This window comes from Engystomops pustulosus, chromosome 1 (genome assembly GCF_040894005.1).
Source record: "Engystomops pustulosus chromosome 1, aEngPut4.maternal, whole genome shotgun sequence".
Classification (NCBI taxonomy): Eukaryota; Metazoa; Chordata; class Amphibia; order Anura; family Leptodactylidae; genus Engystomops; species Engystomops pustulosus.
In genome coordinates, this window is record NC_092411.1 from 304347999 (window position 1) to 304368567 (window position 20569).

Here is a 20569-nt window from a genome sequence, read left to right on the forward strand (position 1 = left end):
AGAGCGTTAAGGGGTTAAAGGGGTTTTCCCACAAATACAAGTTAGGCCCTATCCATAGGACAGGGCTTAACCTGCTGATGTGTGGGGGTTTCAGTGATGTGACCCCCATAGATCATGAAAACAAGGGGTCTGTTGGGGTCCACATAAGGTCCATGTCATCGCTCTATGACGGTAATGGAGCAGAATGGTCATACACAGCCGTCTGCTCCATTACTCTGACGGAACAATTTTTGCGTTTCCATATTTCACTCCCCACTTTCAAAAATCAATAACTTTTTTATTTTTCCACGTACAGAGCTGTGTGCGGCCTGTTTCTGCGTAACAAATTATACTTCCTAGTGACAGTATTAAATATTCCAGGCCCTGTACTGGGAAGCGGGAAGGAAAATATCAAATGTGTTTTTTATGGCTTTCACTGCGCGCTCAATAGGACTCCTCCCCTTTACTGCGCTCCATAGGACCCCTCCCCTTTACTGCGCTCCATAGGACCCCTCCCCTTTACTGCGCTCCATAGGACCCCTCCCCTTTACTGCGCTCCATAGGACCCCTCCCCTTTACTGCGCTCCATAGGACCCCTCCCCTTTACTGCGCTCCATAGGACCCCTCCCCTTTACTGCGCTCCATAGGACCCCTCCCCTTTACTGCGCTCCATAGGACCCCTCCCCTTTACTGCGACAACGAGCATGTCCCCCCCCTAGACAACGAGGATTTCCCCCCCTAGACAACGAGCATTTCCCCCTGCTAGACAACGAGCATGTCTCCCCCTGACCCCTAGACAACGAGCATGTCCCCCCCCAAGACAACGAGCATGCCCCCCCCCTAGACAACGAGCATGTCCCCCCCCCCCCAGACAACGAGCATTCCCCCCCCTAGACAACGAGCATGTCTCCCCCCGACTCCTAGACAACGAGCATGTCCCCCCCCTAGACAACTAGCATTCCCCCCCCCCTAGACAACGAGCATGTCTACCCCTGACCCCTAGACAACGAGCATGTCCTCCCCTGTGGCTGCGTGCCCTTTTTTGTGTGTTTGTGTTATTTTTGTCTTCCAGGACCGTGCCTGCTGTGGACTGCTTCGGATTCGAAGGATTACGTCTATGACCGACATTTCTAACAAATAAAATGGTCAACGAGGGTGTGTCTGCGTTTTTTGTTCAATAAAATTTTCTGAAAACGGTGTGATTATTTATTTTTTTGCGACACTCTTCATAGTTTGCCGTAGTAGTGGTGCCGGCTAGGTGACGGTGCTCATTACTAAGGGCAGGCCTTAGTGTTTGCCTTAATTTTTTTGGCAAATTTACACTAACGCCCATACCATTACCCCGGTACCCACCGCCACCAGGGGTGCCGGGAAGAGCCGGGTACAAACCAGTACCTGACCGTCTATAGATGGTCAGGTGTTGGGGCGGCTGCAGGCTGTTATTGTTGCGCTGGGATAGCCCCCTAACAGTGGCCTATCCCAGCTCAGTAATAGCAGGCTGCTGCTGCTTTTTTGTATCTGGCTGATTTGAACAATAGGGGCACCCCATGCCGTTTTTCCCCCCCATTTTTTTGTAAAAATGGGGGAAACAGCCTGGGAGCCCCCTTTAAAGGGGGGACCCCACGCATATTTTTGTCAAAAATTTGAAGAAAAAACGGCATGGGGTGCCCCCTATTTTTCAAATCAGCCAGATACAAAAAAGCAGCAGCAGCCTGCCATTACTGAGCTGGGATAGGTCACTGTTAGGGGGCTATTCCAGCGCAACAATAACAGCCTGCAGCCGCCCCACTACCTGACCATCTATAGACGGTCAGGTACTGGTTTGTACCCAGCTCTTCCCGGCACCCCTGGTGGCGGTGGGTACCGGGGTAATGGTATGGGCGTTAGTGTAGTGCAAACACTAAGGCCAGCCCTTAGTAATGAGCACCGTCACCTAGCCGGCACCACTACTACGGCAAACTATGAAGAGTGTCGCAAAAAAATAAATAATCACACCGTTTTCAGAAAATTTTATTGAACAAAAAACGCAGACACACCCTCGTTGACCATTTTATTTGTTAGAAATGTCGGTCATAGACGTAATCCTTCGAATCGGAAGCAGTCCACAGCAGGCACGGTCCTGGAAGACAAAAATAACACAAACACACAAAAAAGGGCACGCAGCCACAGGGGGGGACAGGCTCGTTGTCTAGGTGGGGGACATGCTCGTTGTCTAGGGGGGGGGGACATGCTCGTTGTCTAGGGGGGGACATGGTCGTTGTCTAGGGGGGGGTACATGCTCGTTGTCTAGGGGGGGGTACATGCTCGTTGTCTAGGGGGGGGGGACATGCTCGTTGTCTAGGGGGGGGCATGCTCGTTGTCTAGGGGACATGCTCGTTGTCTAGGGGGGGCATGCTTGTTGTCTAGGGGGGGCATGCTCGTTGTCTGGGGGGGACATGCTCGTTGTCTGGGGGCGGACATGCCCGTTGTCTGGGGGCGGACATGCTCGTTGTCTGGGGGGGACATGCTCGTTGTCTAGGGGGGGGCATGCTCGTTGTCTGGGGGCGGACATGCCCGTTGTCTGGGGGGGACATGCTCGTTGTCTAGGGGGGGACATGCTCGTTGTCTAGGGGAGGACATGCTCGTTGTCTGGGGGGGACATGCTCGTTGTCTAGGGGGGGGCATGCTCGTTGTCTGGGGGCGGACATGCCCGTTGTCTGGGGGGGACATGCTCGTTGTCTAGGGGGGGACATGCTCGTTGTCTAGGGGAGGACATGCTCGTTGTCTGGGGGGGGCATGCTCGTTGTCTAGGGGAGGACATGCTCGTTGTCTAGGAGGGCATGCTCGTTGTCTAGGGGGAGTGGAATATGCCCCCCAATTATATACATAAATATACATTGGTGCCAGTGGATGCGTTGAAGGTATGAGCAGTGGCGTGGCCAGGGGGTGTGGTTAGGGGGCGTGGCTAGGGTGTGGCTTCTGTGGGTAAAAAAATCGCCGCGGCGCGCTTCGCGCGCCGCCATTTTGTCCCTCTTTCTCCTCCACAAAAGTTGGGAGGTATGCCATCTCCCTTTTCCTGCAGTTCCTAACAGCTAATGAAATGTTGCTTTAAAATAGCGCTGAGAGCAGCATCTCTTAAGTTGCCTGGGACTTGGTGGACTTGGTCCTATTTGGTGAACTCTGTCCTGGGGTGATGGTCTGAGTGCCCACAGAAATGGCTCTGAGTGCCACCTCTGGCACCCGTGCCATAGGTTCGCCACCACTGACCTAGGGGAAACATACCGCCCATCCACAGTTAACCCCTTCAGTGTCTCACAATGTATATACTGTGTTTATGTTTATATACTGTGTATATGTGTATATACTGTGTATATGTGCATGTGTGTATATGGTGTTTTTATCCTGCATGTATGAGTATATATGGTCAGTGTATACTGTATGTGTGTGTATATATGTATATATATATATATATATATATATATGTGTGTGTGTGTATTGTAAATGTATTATATGTATATAATGTATATACTGTATGAGTTTGTATATACTCTGTGTATTAGTGTATAAATGTATATGAGTGCATAAATGTGTGTGTATAAGTGTATGCTTGTATGTATATGGGTAAGTATACGAGTGTAGAACTTTATGTGTGTATAAAGGTGTGTATATATCAGTGTATAAATGTGTGTGTATAAGTGTATGCTTGTATGTATATGGGTGAGTATACGAGTGTAGAACTTTATGTGTGTATAAAGGTGTGTATATATCAGTGTATAAATGTGTGTGTATAAGTGTATGCTTGTATGTATATGGGTGAGTATACGAGTGTAGAACTTTATGTGTGTATAAAGGTGTGTATATATCAGTGTATAAATGTGTGTGTATAAGTGTATACTTGTATGTGTATGGGTGAGTATACGAGTGTAGAACTTTATGTGTGTATAAAGGTGTGTATATATCAGTGTATAAATGTGTGTGTATAAGTGTATGCTTGTATGTATATGGGTGAGTATACGAGTGTAGAACTTTATGTGTGTATAAAGGTGTGTATATATCAGTGTATAAATGTGTGTGTATAAGTGTATGCTTGTATGTATATGGGTGAGTATACGAGTGTAGAACTTTATGTGTGTATAAAGGTGTGTATATATCAGTGTATAAATGTGTGTGTATAAGTGTATGCTTGTATGTATATGGGTGAGTATACGAGTGTAGAACTTTATGTGTGTATAAAGGTGTATATATATCAGTGTATAAATGTGTGTGTATAAGTGTATGCTTGTATGTATATGGGTGAGTATACGAGTGTAGAACTTTATGTGTGTATAAAGGTGTGTATATATCAGTGTATAAATGTGTGTGTATAAGTGTATGCTTGTATGTATATGGGTGAGTATACGAGTGTAGAACTTTATGTGTGTATAAAGGTGTGTATATATCAGTGTATAAATGTGTGTGTATAAGTGTATGCTTGTATGTATATGGGTGAGTATATGAGTGTAGAACTTTATGTGTGTATAAAGGTGTGTATATATCAGTGTATAAATGTGTGTGTATAAGTGTATGCTTGTATGTATATGGGTGAGTATATGAGTGTAGAACTTTATGTGTGTATAAAGGTGTGTATATATCAGTGTATAAATGTGTGTGTATAAGTGTATGCTTGTATGTATATGGGTGAGTATACGAGTGTAGAACTTTATGTGTATATAAAGGTGTGTATATATCAGTGTATAAATGTGTGTGTATAAGTGTATGCTTGTATCTATATGGGTGAGTATACGAGTGTAGAACTTTATGTGTGTATAAAGGTGTGTATATATCAGTGTATAAATGTGTGTGTATAAGTGTATGCTTGTATGTATATGGTTGAGTATACGAGTGTAGAACCTTATGTGTGTATAAAGGTGTGTATATATCAGTGTATAAATGTGTGTGTATAAGTGTATGCTTGTATCTATATGGGTGAGTATACGAGTGTAGAACTTTATGTGTGTATAAAGGTGTGTATATATCAGTGTTTAAATGTGTGTGTATAAGTGTATGCTTGTATGTATATGTGTGAGTATACGAGTGTAGAACTTTATGTGTGTATAAAGGTGTGTATATATCAGTGTATAAATGTGTGTGTATAAGTGTATGCTTGTATGTATATGGGTGAGTATACGAGTGTAGAACTTTGTGTGTATATATCAGTGTATAAATGTGTGTGTATAAGTGTATGCTTGTATGTATATGGGTGAGTATACGAGTGTAGAACTTTATGTGTGTATAAAGGTGTGTATATATCAGTGTATAAATGTGTGTGTATAAGTGTATGCTTGTATGTATATGGGTGAATATACGAGTGTAGAACTTTATGTGTGTATAAAGGTGTGTATATATCAGTGTATAAATGTGTGTGTATAAGTGTATGCTTGTATGTATATGGGTGAGTATACGAGTGTAGAACTTTATGTATATATAAAGGTGTGTATATATCAGTGTATAAATGTGTGTGTATAAGTGTATGCTTGTATCTATATGGGTGAGTATACGAGTGTAGAACTTTATGTGTGTATAAAGGTGTGTATATATCAGTGTATAAATGTGTGTGTATAAGTGTATGCTTGTATCTATATGGGTGAGTATACGAGTGTAGAACTTTATGTGTGTATAAAGGTGTGTATATATCAGTGTATAAATGTGTGTGTATAAGTGTATGCTTGTATGTATATGGGTGAGTATACGAGTGTAGAACTTTATGTGTATATAAAGGTGTGTATATATCAGTGTATAAATGTGTGTGTATAAGTGTATGCTTGTATGTATATGGGTGAGTATGCGAGTGTAGAACTTTATGTGTGTATAAAGGTGTGTATATATCAGTGTATAAATGTTTGTGTATAAGTGTATGCTTGTATGTATATGGGTGAGTATACAAGTGTAGAACTTTATGTGTGTATAAAGGTATGTATATATCAGTGTATAAATGTGTGTGTATAAGTGTATGCTTGTATGTATATGGGTAAGTATACGAGTGTAGAACTTTATGTGTGTATATAAAGGTGTGTATATATCAGTGTATAAATGTGTGTGTATAAGTGTATGCTTGTATGTATATGGGTAAGTATACGAGTGTAGAACTTTATGTGTGTATAAAGGTGTGTATATATCAGTGCATAAATGTGTGTGTATAAGTGTATGCTTGTATGTATATGGGTGAGTATACGAGTGTAGAACTTTATGTGTGTATAAAGGTGTGTATATATCAGTGTATAAATGTGTGTGTATAAGTGTATGCTTGTATGTATATGGGTGAGTATACGAGTGTAGAACTTTATGTGTGTATAAAGGTGTGTATATATCAGTGTATAAATGTGTGTGTATAAGTGTATGCTTGTATGTATATGGGTGAGTATACGAGTGTAGAACTTTATGTGTGTATAAAGGTGTGTATATATCAGTGTATAAATGTGTGTGTATAAGTGTATGCTTGTATGTATATGGGTGAGTATACGAGTATAGAACTTTATGTGTGTATAAAGGTGTGTATATATCAGTGTATAAATGTTTGTGTATAAGTGTATGCTTGTATGTATATGGGTGAGTATACGAGTGTAGAACTTTATGTGTGTATAAAGGTGTGTATATATCAGTGTATAAATGTGTGTGTATAAGTGTATGCTTGTATGTATATGGGTGAGTATACGAGTGTAGAACTTTATGTGTATATAAAGGTGTGTATATATCAGTGTATAAATGTGTGTAATTGTATAAACATGTCTGTATAGGGGTACCTTCCCAAGAACATATGGGGGATGTATATCTGGCCGCAGATTTGCTGCTGGATATACTTCCCCCATAGGCTTCTATACGCCGGGGCTCGGGGCAGTGAGCACAACGAGTACTCAATGTTTCCAGCAAAAGAGAGAGAGCGCGCTCCATCTATGGCTGTAAGAACGCCATGCTCTATTCTCTATGGAGAGAGGAGGGGTGAGCTGCACTTACCTCTCCTCCTCTCCAGCGCGCCCGACGTGTGCCTGCCATATATATATATATTAAGGGAAAGGGGGGCCCCATGCAGAAATCTGCTATGGGGCCCAGCCTCTCCTAGTTACGCCCCTGGTCTCTCCTGTGTGCTGACCTCTGGCTTCACCGCAATGACCTAAGCAAGTTGCAACACTCAGACTCCAAATCCAGACCCAGATCGTTACAGCCCCTCTACATGCCAGTAGCTGGTGTCTAGTCAGATTGATCACCTCACCAGGAGGTTTGTAGCATGTGACATTTAGTAATGGCCACTTGAGGCCACTGCCTGGTAATGCAAGAGTTAACATGTGAAATGTCTTTAACCAATGATATCTCTTGTACCATTGTTAAGCAAGCTGAGAGCTGGTTAGAGGGTGGTTCCACCTGACCAGAGGAGTATAAAAAAACCCCCTAGTGGGCAGGAGCACATGGTCAGAGCAGAGAGTCTGACCTCATGGTCACAGTGACAGACTCCACCTTGGAGCACAAGTCAGCAAAGTAAGCAGAGGAGTGTGCTGCACCAGCCAGTGTCATAATACCTGAGTGCCTGAGGCCACTGCCTGACACCCTGTGAAAGTCAGGAGACTAAGCCTGAGCAGAGATCCACCATCCGGACTTGGCTACATGATAGTAGCTTCAGGCTGTAAGGAAACTCTTCTGCGGACCAGCTCTCCAGTCCTGCTGAATCTGCTGCTGATGTTTGGCCAATGCCTGCTGTTTAAAGTTGAATAAAGAACCGTGAGTGGATTTGCACAATGTTGCCTCCGTCTGATCCCTGGATATGGCTGTTACCACCATGGGCTCCCCATCCATTACCCAGGGACAGACACTCAGGGGTTGCCCCAGGGAGAACCAGTGCATCAGTCTCTCCCTCCATATTTCTTGCACACACCACCTGCTGGAGAGCTGCCAGGCTGTAGGACAGCCCTCCGGTCCGTATACCAAGCACCGTGACCACAGCGTGCCCTAGGCCGCAACCACCAGCCACTCCGGTATTCTGGGCCCCAGCTGCCTCCAGGCCCCAAGAAAAGGCTAGGCCCCGGTGGGGGATGTTTAATATATACAGGAGGGGCGGGGTATACACAGGATGGACAGAGCATATATAACATGGGATTAAGGGATTCTTACTTGTCCTCCTGCAGCCAGCGCACTATACATGATGTATACATGAGTCTTGTATTATATCTGGCAGGCTACAGGGAGCCTTGTGATTGGTGGCCTTGGGATGAGTGGCTGGAGAAGATAATAGTGTGAATATGCGCCTGGTGATCTATCCTTGTCCATTTCTACAGCTGCCGTGTTGTTAGGTTCAGCTTCTGGCTTTGTTTGAAATAGCTCGATAATCCACCTGCGCCGGCCCGCGCTGCGCACACAGCGAGTGTATATCGGACCGCAATACACACAGCCCGTACACAGAGATGTAATAATGGGCAGCAGCAATACCAGGAAATACAGCGGCCACACTGTCCCCTCCCTAGCAGCCATACTGTCCTCGGCACCCCCCCAGTAGACACACTGTCCGCAGCCCCCCCACCCATAGCCACACTGTCCTCCGCCCCCCCCAGCATCCACACTGTCCTCGGCCCCCCTTAGCAGCCACACTGTCCTCCGCCCCCCCCCCCAGCAGCCACACTGTCCTCCGCCCCCCCCCCAGCAGCCACACTGTCCTCCGCCCCCCCCCAGCAGCCACACTGTCCTCCGCCCCCCCCAGCAGCCACACTGTCCTCCGCTCCCCCCCCCCCCGGTAGCCACACTGTCCTCCGCCCCCCTCAGCAGCAACACTGTTCTCCGCCCCCCCCGGTAGCAACACTGTCCTCCTTCCCCCCCCCCCCCGGTAGCCACACTGTCCTCCGCACCCGCCAGCAGCCATACTGCCCTCGCCCCCCCCCAGCAACCACACTGCCCTAGCCCCCCCAGTAGACACACTGTCCGCTGCCCCCCCCCTGTAGCCACACTGTCCTCCGCCACCCCCCAGCAGCCACACTGTCCTCCGCCCCCCCCCCCGGTAGCCACACTGCCCTAGCCCCCCCAGTAGCCACACTGTCCTCTGCCCCCCCCAGCAGCCATACTGCCCTCGACCCCCATAGCCACACTGTCCTCCGCCCCCCCCCAGTAGCCACACTGTCCCCTCCCTAGCAGCCATAAGGTGCCCTCCCCAGCAACCGCACTGTCCCCTCCCCAACAGCCACTAGGTGTCCCCCCCAGCAGCCATACTGCCTTCGCCCCCAGTAGCCAAACTGTCCTCCGCCTCCCAGCAGTCATACTGCCCTTGCCCCCCCAAGTAGCCATACTGCCCTCGCCCCCCAGTAGCCACACTCTCCTCCGCCCCCAGTAGCCATACTGTCCTTTGCCCCTGCCCCCCCAGTAGCCACACTGTCCTCTGCCCCCCACCAGTAGCCACACTGTCCTCCGCCCCAGCCAGCAGCCATACTGTCCTCCCCCCCGTAGCCATACTGTCCTCCGCCTTCCCGTAACCACACTGTCCTCCGCCCCCAGTAGCCACATTTCCCTCCACCTCCCCAGTAGCCACAGTGTCCTCCACCCCCCCCAGTAGACAAACTGTCCTCCGCCCCCCCCAGTAGCCACACTGTCCTCCTCCCCTGCCCCCCCAGTAGCCACACTGTCCTCCGCCCCCCACCCGTAGCCACACTGTCCTCCGCCCCAGCCAGAAGCCATACTGTCCCCCACACCCCTCAGTAGACACACTGTCCTCCGCCCCCCCGTAGCCATACTGTCCTCTGCCCCCCCCGTAGCCACACTGTCCTCTGCCCCCCCCAGTAGCCACACTGTCCTCCACCCCAGCCAGCAGCCATACTGTCCTCAGCACCCCCCAGCAGCCACACTGTCCTCCGCCCCCCCCCAGTAGCCACACTGTCCTCCGCCCCCCCCCCGTAGCCACACTGTCCTCCGCACCCCCCAGCAGCCATACTGCCCTCACCCCCCATAGCCACACTGTCCTCCGCCCCCCCCGTAGCCACACTGTTCTCCGCACCCCCCAGCAGCCATACTGCCCTCACCCCCCCCATAGCCACACTGTCCTCCACCCGCCATAGCCACACTGTCCTCCGCCCCAATCCCCAGCAGCCACACTGCCCTCGACTCCCCAGCAGCCACACTGTCCTCCACCCCCCCAGCAGCCACACTGCCCTAGCCCCCCCAGTAGCCACACTGTCTTCCGCCCCCCCGAGCACCCACACTGCCCTCACCTCCCCAACAGCCACACTGTCCTCCGCCCCCCCAGCAGCCACACTGTCCCCTCCCCAACAGCCACACTGTCCTCTGCCCCCTCAGTAGCCATACTGTCCCCTCCACCCATAAGTCACACTGTCCCCTCCCAAGCGGCCACACTGTCCTTTGTCTCCCCCAGCAGCCACACTGCCCTCGCCCCCCAGTAGCCACACTGTCCTCTGCCCCCCCAGCAGCCTCACCGTCCTCCGCCCCCCAGCAGCCATACTGCCCTTACCCCCCAGTAGCCATACTGCCCTTGCCCCCCAGTAGCCACACTGTCCTCCGCCTCCCCAGTAGACACACTGCCCTCCGCACCCCCCCCAAGAGCCACACTGTCATGCCCCCCCTCCAGTAGCCACACTGTCATGCACCCCCCCATTGGCCACACTGTCCTCCGACCCCCCCCAGTAGCCACACTGTCCTCCGCCTCCCAGCAGCCACACTGTCCTCTGCCTCCCAGCAGCCATACTGCCTTTACCCCCAGTAGCCACACTGTCCCCTCCCCAACAGCCACACTGTCCTCTGCCCCCCCAGTAGCCATACTGTCCCCTCCACCCATAAGTCACACTGTCCCCTCCCCAGCAGCCACACTGTTTTTTGTCCCCCCCAGCAGCCACACTGCACTCACCCCCCAGTAGCCACACTGTTTTCCGCCCCCCCAGTAGCCACACTGTCATCCGCCTCCCAGCAGCCATACTGCCCTTGCCCCCCCAGTAGCCATAATGCCTTTGCCCCCCTGTAGCCACACTGTCCTCCGCACCCCCCAGCAGCCACACTGTCCTCCACCCCCCCAGCAGCCACACTGCCCTAGCCCCCTCAGTAGCCACACTGTCCTCCGCCCCCCATAGCCACACTGTCCTCCGCCCCCCATAGCCACACTGTCCTCCGCCCCAACCCCCAGCAGCCACACTGCCCTCGACTCCCCAGCAGCCACACTGTTCTCCACCCCCCCAGCAGCCACACTGCCCTAGCCCCCCCAGTAGCCACACTGTCTTCCGCCACCCCGAGCACCCACACTGCCCTCACCTCCCCAACAGCCACACTGTCCTCCGCCCCCCCAGCAGCCACACTGTCCCATCCACAACAGCCACACTGTCCTCTGCCCCCTCAGTAGCCATACTGTCCCCTCCACCCATAAGTCACACTGTCCCCTCCCAAGCGGCCACACTGTCCTTTGTCTCCCCCAGCAGCCACACTGCCCTCGCCCCCCAGTAGCCACACTGTCCTCCGCCCCCCCAAGTAGCCACACTGTTCTCTGCCCCCCCCAGCAGCCACACTGTCCTCCGCCCCCCAGCAGCCATACTGCCCTTACCCCCCAGTAGCCATACTGCCCTTGCCCCCCAGTATCCACACTGTCCTCCGCCTCCCAGCAGCCATAGTGTCCCCTCCACCCATAAGTCACACTGTCCCCTCCCAAGCGGCCACACTGTCCTTTGTCTCCCCCAGCAGCCACACTGCCCTCGCCCCCCAGTAGCCACACTGTCCTCGACTCCCCAGCAGCCACACTGTTCTCCACCCCCCCAGCAGCCACACTGCCCTAGCCCCCCCAGTAGCCACACTGTCTTCCGCCACCCCGAGCACTCACACTGCCCTCACCTTTTCAACAGCCACACTGTCCTCCGCCCCCCCAGCAGCCACACTGTCACATCCACAACAGCCACACTGTCCTCTGCCCCCTCAGTAGCCATACTGTCCCCTCCACCCATAAGTCACACTGTCCCCTCCCAAGCGGCCACACTGTCCTTTGTCTCCCCCAGCAGCCACACTGCCCTCGCCCCCCAGTAGCCACACTGTCCTCCGCCCCCCCCAAGTAGTCACACTGTCCTCTGCCCCCCCCCAGCAGCCACACTGTCCTCCGCCTCCCCAGTAGCCACACTGTCCTCCGCCTCCCAGCAGCCATACTGCCCTTGCCCCCCAGTAGCCATACTGCCTTTGCCCCCCAGTAGCCACACTCTCCTCCGCCACCAGTATCCATACTGTCCTCTGCCCCCAGTAGCCACACTGCCCTCCGCCCCCCCATCAGCATCCACACTGTCCTCCGCCCCCCATCAGCAGCCACACTGTCCTCCACCCCTACTAGTAGCCACACTGTCCTCCGCCCCCCAAGCAGCCACACTGTCTTCCGCACCCCCCAGTAGCCACACTGTCCTCCGCCCCCCACGTAGCCACACTGTCCTCCACCCCCCCAGCAGCCACACTGTCCTTCGCCCCCCCAGCAGCCATACTGCCCTCGCCCCCCCCATAGCCACACTGTCCTCTGCCCCCCCAGCGGCCACACTGTCCTCTGCCCCCCCAGCGGCCACACTGTCCTCTGCCCCCCCCAGCAGCCATACTGCCCTCGCCCCCCCAAGTAACCACACTGTCCTCTGTCCCCCCCAGCAGCCATACTGCCCTCGCCCCCCCAAGTAACCACACTGTCCTCTGTCCCCCCAGCAGCCATACTGCCCTCGCCCCCCCCATAGCCACACTGTCCTCTGCCCCCCCAGCGGCCACACTGTCCTCTGCCCCCCCAGCGGCCACACTGTCCTCTGCCCCCCCAGCGGCCACACTGTCCTCTGCCCCCCCCCAGAAGCCATACTGCCCTCGCCCCCCCAAGTAACCACACTGTCCTCTGTCCCCCCCAGCAGCCATACTGCCCTCGCTCCCCCAAGTAGCCACACTGTCCTCTGCCCCCCCAGCAGCCACACTGCCCTTGACTCCCCAGCAGCGACACTGTCCTCTGCCCCCCCCCCCAGCAGCCATACTGCCCTCGCCCCCCCAGTAGCCACACTGTCCTCCGCCCCTCCAAAACCACACTAAAATGTATGCATTTTATATTACATGGCGGCATGCTGTATGCATTTTATACTACATGCCGGTACACTGTATGCATTTTATATTACATGGCGGTACACTCTATGCATTTTATATTACATGGCAGCACTCTGTATGTATTTTATACTACATGTCGGTACACTGTATGCATTTTATATTACATGGTTGTACGCTGTATGCATTTTATACTACATGGCGGTACGCTGTATGCATTTTATACTACATGGCGGCATGCTGTATGCATTTTACACTAAATGGAGGTACGCTGTATGCATTTTACACTAAATGGTGGTACGCTATAAATATTTCATACTACATGGTGGTACGCTGTATGCATTTTATACTACATGGTGGTATTCTGAATATATTTTATATTACATGGTAGTACGCTGTATGTATTTTATACTACATGGTGGCACACTGTATGCATTTTGTACTTCATGGCAGTATGCTGTATGCATTTTATACCACATGGTGGTACGCTGTATGTATTTTATACTACATGGTGACACGCTGTATGTATTTTATACTACATGGTGGTACGCTGTATGCATTTTATACTACATGGTGGTACGCTGTATGAATTTTAACTACGTGTGGTATGCTGTATGCATTGTATACAACATGGTGGTACACTGTATGCATTTTATACTATATGGGGTATTCTGTATGTATTTTATAGTACATGTCGGTATGCTGGATGCATTTTATACTACATGGTGGTACGCTGTATGCATTTTATACTACATGGCGGTACGCTGTATGCATTTTATACTACATGGCTGTACACTGCATGCATTTTATACTACATGGTGGTATTCTGTATGTATTTTATAGCACATGGCGGCACACTGTATGCATTTTATACTACATGGCGGTACGTTGTATGCATTTTATACTACATAGCGGTACGCTTTATCTATCTTAAACTATATGGCGGCACTCTGTATGTATTTTATACTACATAGCGGTACGCTTTATCTATCTTCAACTATATGGCGGCACTCTGTATGCATTTTATAATACATGGCGGTACGTTGTATGCATTTTATACTACATAGTGGTACGCTTTATCTATCTTATACTATATGGCGGCACTCTGTATGCATTTTGCATTGTTTTATTTTTACACCAAACCAATATAATGGCTCTGGTCCTGACACTCCTTGATATATTACATATATGGGGGGAAGGGGTCTCTTTATTGCTCGCCTCAGGCAGCAGAAAGGCTTGGTTTACCCCTGCCTAGGCAGAGGGAGGGAGGTATATAGCAGAGCTGACCGTGTATGTTATGGCTGTGATAGCAGAGGTGAGAAATCATTGGGGCACAGTTACTTACTGAGTGTCCGACGAGAATGAACTCTGCCGCGATTCATGTAGATCGTGCGCCCGATATCCTGCATGTGTCGCTTCCCCGCTCAGGTCCCTGGAGTTCACCATCTTCCTCTCGGTGTATGTAGGTGCTTGATTTTGCAACAAATTTAAAGTTAAATCCCGCGGTTTGTCCGAATCAGTCGAGTTGTCCAATGGCCACGCCCCCTGATTTCTGTTGCATTAAAGCCAGCACAATTGCGCCAAAATTCGTTTGCATGCGACATAATGCCCTTTTAAATCCCTGTCCTGGCCGCGCCATCCTCGAAAAGTCAGAAAACCCAGCGGAAATGCAGCAGAGGGACCCTTAGTAAATAAGCCCCATTGTGTGTGTTAGGCATACCATGGATCTCATCATCTCTGATCTGTCTCATTTATTTCTATGTGTCAGATATTGGTAAATGATCAGAAGATAAATGAAAGTGTACATAACCCTGTACCCTGATAATCTAAGCACTGTGTCACCCCATAGAACTAGATGGATCACACTCTAGTGTCTGCTCAGAGAGTCCATGCTCACAGCACAGAGGGATCATGAAGTGTCTGCTCAGAGAGACCCCGCTCACAGCACAGAAGGATCATGAAGTGTCTGCTCAGAGAGACCCCACTCACAGCACAGAGGGATCATGAAGTGTCTGCTCAGAGACTCCCCGCTCACAGCACAGAGGGATCATGAAGTGTCTGCTCAGAGAGTCCATGCTCACAGCACAGAGGGATCATGAAGTGTCTGCTCAGAGAGTCCATGCTCACAGCACAGAGGGATCATGAAGTGTCTGCTCAGAGAGTCCATGCTCACAGCACAGAGGGATCATGAAGTGTCTGCTCAGAGAGACCCCGCTCACAGCACAGAAGGATCATGAAGTGTCTGCTCAGAGAGACCCCACTCACAGCACAGAGGGATCATGAAGTGTCTGCTCAGAGAGTCCCCGCTCACAGCACAGAGGGAGCATGAAGTGTCTGCTCAGAGAGTCCCTACTCACAGCACAGAGGGATCATGAAGTGTCTGCTCAGAGAGTCCTCGCTCACAGCACAGAGGGATCATGAAGTGTCTGCTCAGAGAGTCTCCGCTCACAGCACAGAGGAATCATGAAGTGTCTGCTCAGAGGGTCCCCGCTCACAGCACAGAAGGATCATGAAGTGTCTGCTCAGAGAGTCCCCGCTCACAGCACAGAGGAATCATGAAGTGTCTGCTCAGAGAGTCCTCGCTCACAGCACAGAGGGATCATGAAGTGTCTGCTCAGAGAGTCCATGCTCACAGCACAGAGGGATCATGAAGTGTCTGCTCAGAGAGTCTCCGCTCACAGCACAGAGGGATCATGAAGTGTCTGCTCAGAGAGTCCCCGCTCACAGCACAGAGGGATCATGAAGTGTCTGCTCAGAGAGTCCCCGCTCACAGCACAGAGGGATCATGAAGTGTCTGCTCAGAGAGTCCATGCTCACAGCACAGAGGGATCATAAAGTGTCTGCTCAGAGAGACCCCGCTCACAGCACAGAAGGATCATGAAGTGTCTGCTCAGAGAGTCCTCGCTCACAGCACAGAGGGATCATGAAGTGTCTGCTCAGAGAGTCCATGCTCACAGCACAGAGGGATCATGAAGTGTCTGCTCAGAGAGTCCCCGCTCACAGCACAGAGGGATCATGAAGTGTCTGCTCAGAGAGTCCCCGCTCACAGCACAGAGGGATCATGAAGTGTCTGCTCAGAGAGTCCATGCTCACAGCACAGAGGGATCATGAAGTGTCTGCTCAGAGAGACCCCGCTCACAGCACAGAAGGATCATGAAGTGTCTGCTCAGAGAGTCCTCGCTCACAGCACAGAGGGATCATGAAGTGTCTGCTCAGAGAGTCCATGCTCACAGCACAGAGGGATCATGAAGTGTCTGCTCAGAGAGTCCCCGCTCACAGCACAGAGGGATCATGAAGTGTCTGCTCAGAGAGTACTCGCTCACAGCACAGAGGAATCATGAAGTGTCTGCTCAGAGAGTCCCCGCTCACAGCACAGAGGGATCATGAAGTGTCTGCTCAGAGAGTCCCCGCTCACAGCACAGAGGGATCATGAAGTGTCTGCTCAGAGAGTCCCCGCTCACAGCACAGAGGGATCATGAAGTGTCTGCTCAGAGAGTCCCCGCTGACAGCACAGAGGGATCATGAAGTGTCTGCTCAGAGAGTCCTCGCTCACAGCACAGAGGAATCATGAAGTGTCTGCTCAGAGAGTCCCCGCTCACAGCACAGAGGAATCATGAAGTGTCTGCTCAGAGAGTCCCCACTCACAGCATCTCACAGCACAGAGGGATCATGAAGTGTCTGCTCAGAGAGTCCCTGCTCACAGCACAGAGGGATCATGAAGTGTCTGCTCAGAGAGTCCCCACTCACAGCACAGAGGGATCATGAAGTGTCTGCTCAGAGAGTCCCCACTCACAGCATCTCACAGCACAGAGGGATCATGAAGTGTCTGCTCAGAGAGTCCCCGCTCACAGCACAGAGGAATCATGAAGTGTCTGCTCAGAGAGTCCCCACTCACAGCATCTCACAGCACAGAGGGATCATGAAGTGTCTGCTCAGAGAGTCCTCGCTCACAGCACAGAGGAATCATGAAGTGTCTGCTCAGAAAGTGCCTGCAATGCCCTGAGTGCCTGAGCTGCTGGTCACCACTTTGGGCTAGAGGGGCGAGGACAGTGTGGCTACTGGGGGGTGCGGAAGACAGTGTGGCTGCTGGGGGGGCGGAGGACAGTGTGGCTGCTGGGGGGGCGGAGGACAGTGTGGCTACTGGGGGGCGGAGGACAGTGTGGCTACTGGGGGGCGGAGGACAGTGTGGCTACTACCCTGTTTCCCCTAAAATAAGACATCCCCCAAAAATTAGACCTAGTAGAATTTTGTTCAAGCTTAGAAATATAAGGCCTCCCCTGAAAATAAGACCTAGCGGCAGCCTTTGCGGCGGACCCCCATGTCGTACATTAGTATTAGTAGATCATTTAGATACCACAAGAGGTTGTGACATGCGGGAAGAAATCGTGGGACAAAATCTCTGACTGTTGCGCTGCAAATGTAATACGGGACAAGAAGGGGATCATTTAAGGAAGGTGCTTTTGCTAAATGTGAGATTGGGGGCAATGATTCCAATAGAAATGGAGTCACAAGAAATTCTACATGAAATAAGTTTGGAGAGAAGGATGTTAGAGTTTTTTTGTCCAACAATAAATGTGAATTATTTTTCATGGAAATACAAAACATCCCCTGAAAATAAGACCTAGCGCCTGTTTAGGAGCAAAAATTAATATAAGAGACTGTCTTATTTTTGGGGAAACAGGGTAGTAGGGGTGGAGGACAGTGTGGCTGCTGATGGGGCGGCGGAGGACAGTGTGGCTGCTGATGGGGCGGCGGAGGACAGTGTGGCTGCTGATGGGGGCGGAGGACAGTGTGGCTGCTGATGGGGGGCGGAGGACAGTGTGGCTGCTGATGGGGGGCGGAGGACAGTGTGGCTGCTGATGGGGGGCGGAGGACAGTGTGGCTGCTGATGGGGGGCGGAGGACAGTGTGGCTGCTGATGGGGGGCGGAGGACAGTGTGGCTGCTGATGGGGGGCGGAGGACAGTGTGGCTGCTGATGGGGGGCGGAGGACAGTGTGGCTGCTGATGGGGGGCGGAGGACAGTGTGGCTGCTGATGGGCGGCGGAGGGCAGTGTGGCTACTGGGGGCAGAGGACAGTATTGATACTGGTGGCGGAGGAGAGTGTGGCTACTGGGGGGCAAAGGCAGTATGGCTACTGGGAGGGCAAGGGCAGTATGGCTGCTGGGAGGCGGAGGACAGTGTGGCTACTGGGGGGGGCGGAAAACAGTGTGGCTACTGGGGGGTGAGTGCAGTGTGGTTGCTGGGGGGGACAAAAAACAGTGTGGCTGCTGGGTAGGGGACAGTGTGACTTATGGGTGGAGGGGACAGTATGGCTACTGGGGGGGCAGAGGACAGTGTGGCTGTTGGGGAGGGGACAGTGTGGCTACTGGGGGGTGCATGACAGTGTGGCTCCTGGGGGGGGGGCGGAGGGCAGTGTGGCTACTGGGGAGGCGGAGGACAGTGTGGCTACTGGGGGGCAAGGGCAGTATGGCTACTGGGGGGTAAGGGCAGTATGGCTGCTGGGGGGCGGAGGACAGTGTGGCTGCTGGGGGGGGGCAGAGAACAGTGTGGCTACTTGGGGGGGCGGAGGACAGTGTGGCTGCTGGGGTAGACAAAGGACAGTGTGGCCGCTTAGGAGGGGACAGTGTGACTTATGGGTGGAGGGGACAGTATGGCTACTGAGGGGGCAGAGGACAGTGTGGCTACTGGGGAGGGGACAGTGTGGGTGCTGGGGGGGGGAAGGACAGTGTGGCTGCTGGGGGGGTGGAGGACAGTGTGGCCGCTTGGGAGGGGACAGTGTGACTTATGGGTGGAGGGGACAGTGTGGCTACTGGGGGGCGAGGGCAGTGTGGCTGCTGGGGGAGACAAAGGACAGTGTGGCTGCTGGGGGGGTGGAGGACAGTGTGGCCGCTTGGGAGGGGACAGTGTGACTTATGGGTGGAGGGGACAGTATGGCTACTGGGGGGGCAGAGGACAGTGTGGCTGTTGGGGAGGGGACAGAGAGTCCCCGCTCACAGCACAGAGGGATCATGAAATGTCCGCTCAGAGAGTCCCCGCTCACAGCACAGAGGGATCATGAAATGTCTGCTCAGAGAGTCCCCGCTCACAGCACAGAGGGATCATGAAGTGTCTGCTCAGAGAGACCCCGCTCACAGCACAGAGGAATCATGAAGTGTCTGCTCAGAGAGACCCCACTCACAGCACAGAGGAATCATGAAGTGTCCGCTCAGAGAGTCCTCGCTCACAGCACAGAGGAATCATGAAGTGTCTGCTCAGAGAGTCCTCGCTCACAGCACAGAGGGATCATGAAGTGTCTGCTCAGAGAGTCTCCACTCACAGCACAGAGGGATCATGAAGTGTCTGCTCAGAGAGTGCCCACTCACAGCACAGAGGGATCACGAAGTGTCTGCTCAGAGAGTCCCCGCTCACAGCACAGAGGGATCATGAAGTGTCTGCTCAGAGTCCCCGCTCACAGCACAGAGGGATCATGAAGTGTCTGCTCAGAGAGTCCCCGCTCACAGCACAGAGGGATCATGAAGTGTCTGCTCAGAGAAACCTCGCTCACAGCACAGAGGGATCATGAAGTGTCTGCTCAGAGAGTCCCCGCTCACAGCACTGAGGGATCATGAAGTGTCTGCTCAGAGAGTCCCCGCTCACAGCACAGAGGGATCATGAAGTGTCTGCTCAGAGAAACCTCGCTCACAGCACAGAGGGATCATGAAGTGTCTGCTCAGAGAGTCCCCGCTCACAGCACAGAGGGATCATGAAGTGTCTGCTCAGAGAGTCCTCGCTCACAGCACAGAGGGATCATGAAGTGTCTGCTCAGAGAGTCCCCACTCACAGCACAGAGGGATCATGAAGTGTCTGCTCAGGGAGTCCCCGCTCACAGGACAGAGGGATCATGAAGTGTCTGCTCAGAGTCCTCGCTCACAGCACAGAGGGATCATGAAGTGTCTGCTCAGAGAGTCCCCACCCACAGCACAGAGGGATCATGAAGCGTCTGCTCAGAGAGTCCCTGCTCACACCACAGAGGAATCATGAAGTGTCTGCTCAGAGAGTCCCCGCTCACAGCACAGAGGGATCATGAAGTGTCTGCTCAGAGAGTCCCCGCTCACAGCACAGATGAATCATGAAGTGTCTGCTCAGAGAGTCCCCGCTCACAGCACAGATGAATCATGAAGTGTCTGCTCAGAGAGTCCACGCTCACAGCACAGAGGGATCATTAAGAGTCTGCTCAGAGAGTCCCCGCTCACAGCACAGAGGTGTTATCAAGTGTCTGCTCAGAGAGTCTCCGCTCACAGCACAGAGGGATCATGAAGTGTCTGCTCAGAGAGTCCCCGCTCACAGCACAGAGAGATCATGAAGTGTCTTCTCAGAGAGTCCTCGCTCACAGCACAGAGGGATCATGAAGTGTCTGCTCAGAGAGTCCTCGCTCATAGCAAAGAGAGATCATGAAGTGTCTGCTCAGAGAGTCCCCACTCACAGCACAGAGAGATCATGAAGTGTCTGCTCAGAGAGTCCCCGCTCACAGCACAGAGGGATCATGAAGTGTCTGCTCAGAGAGTGCCCACTTACAGCACAGAGG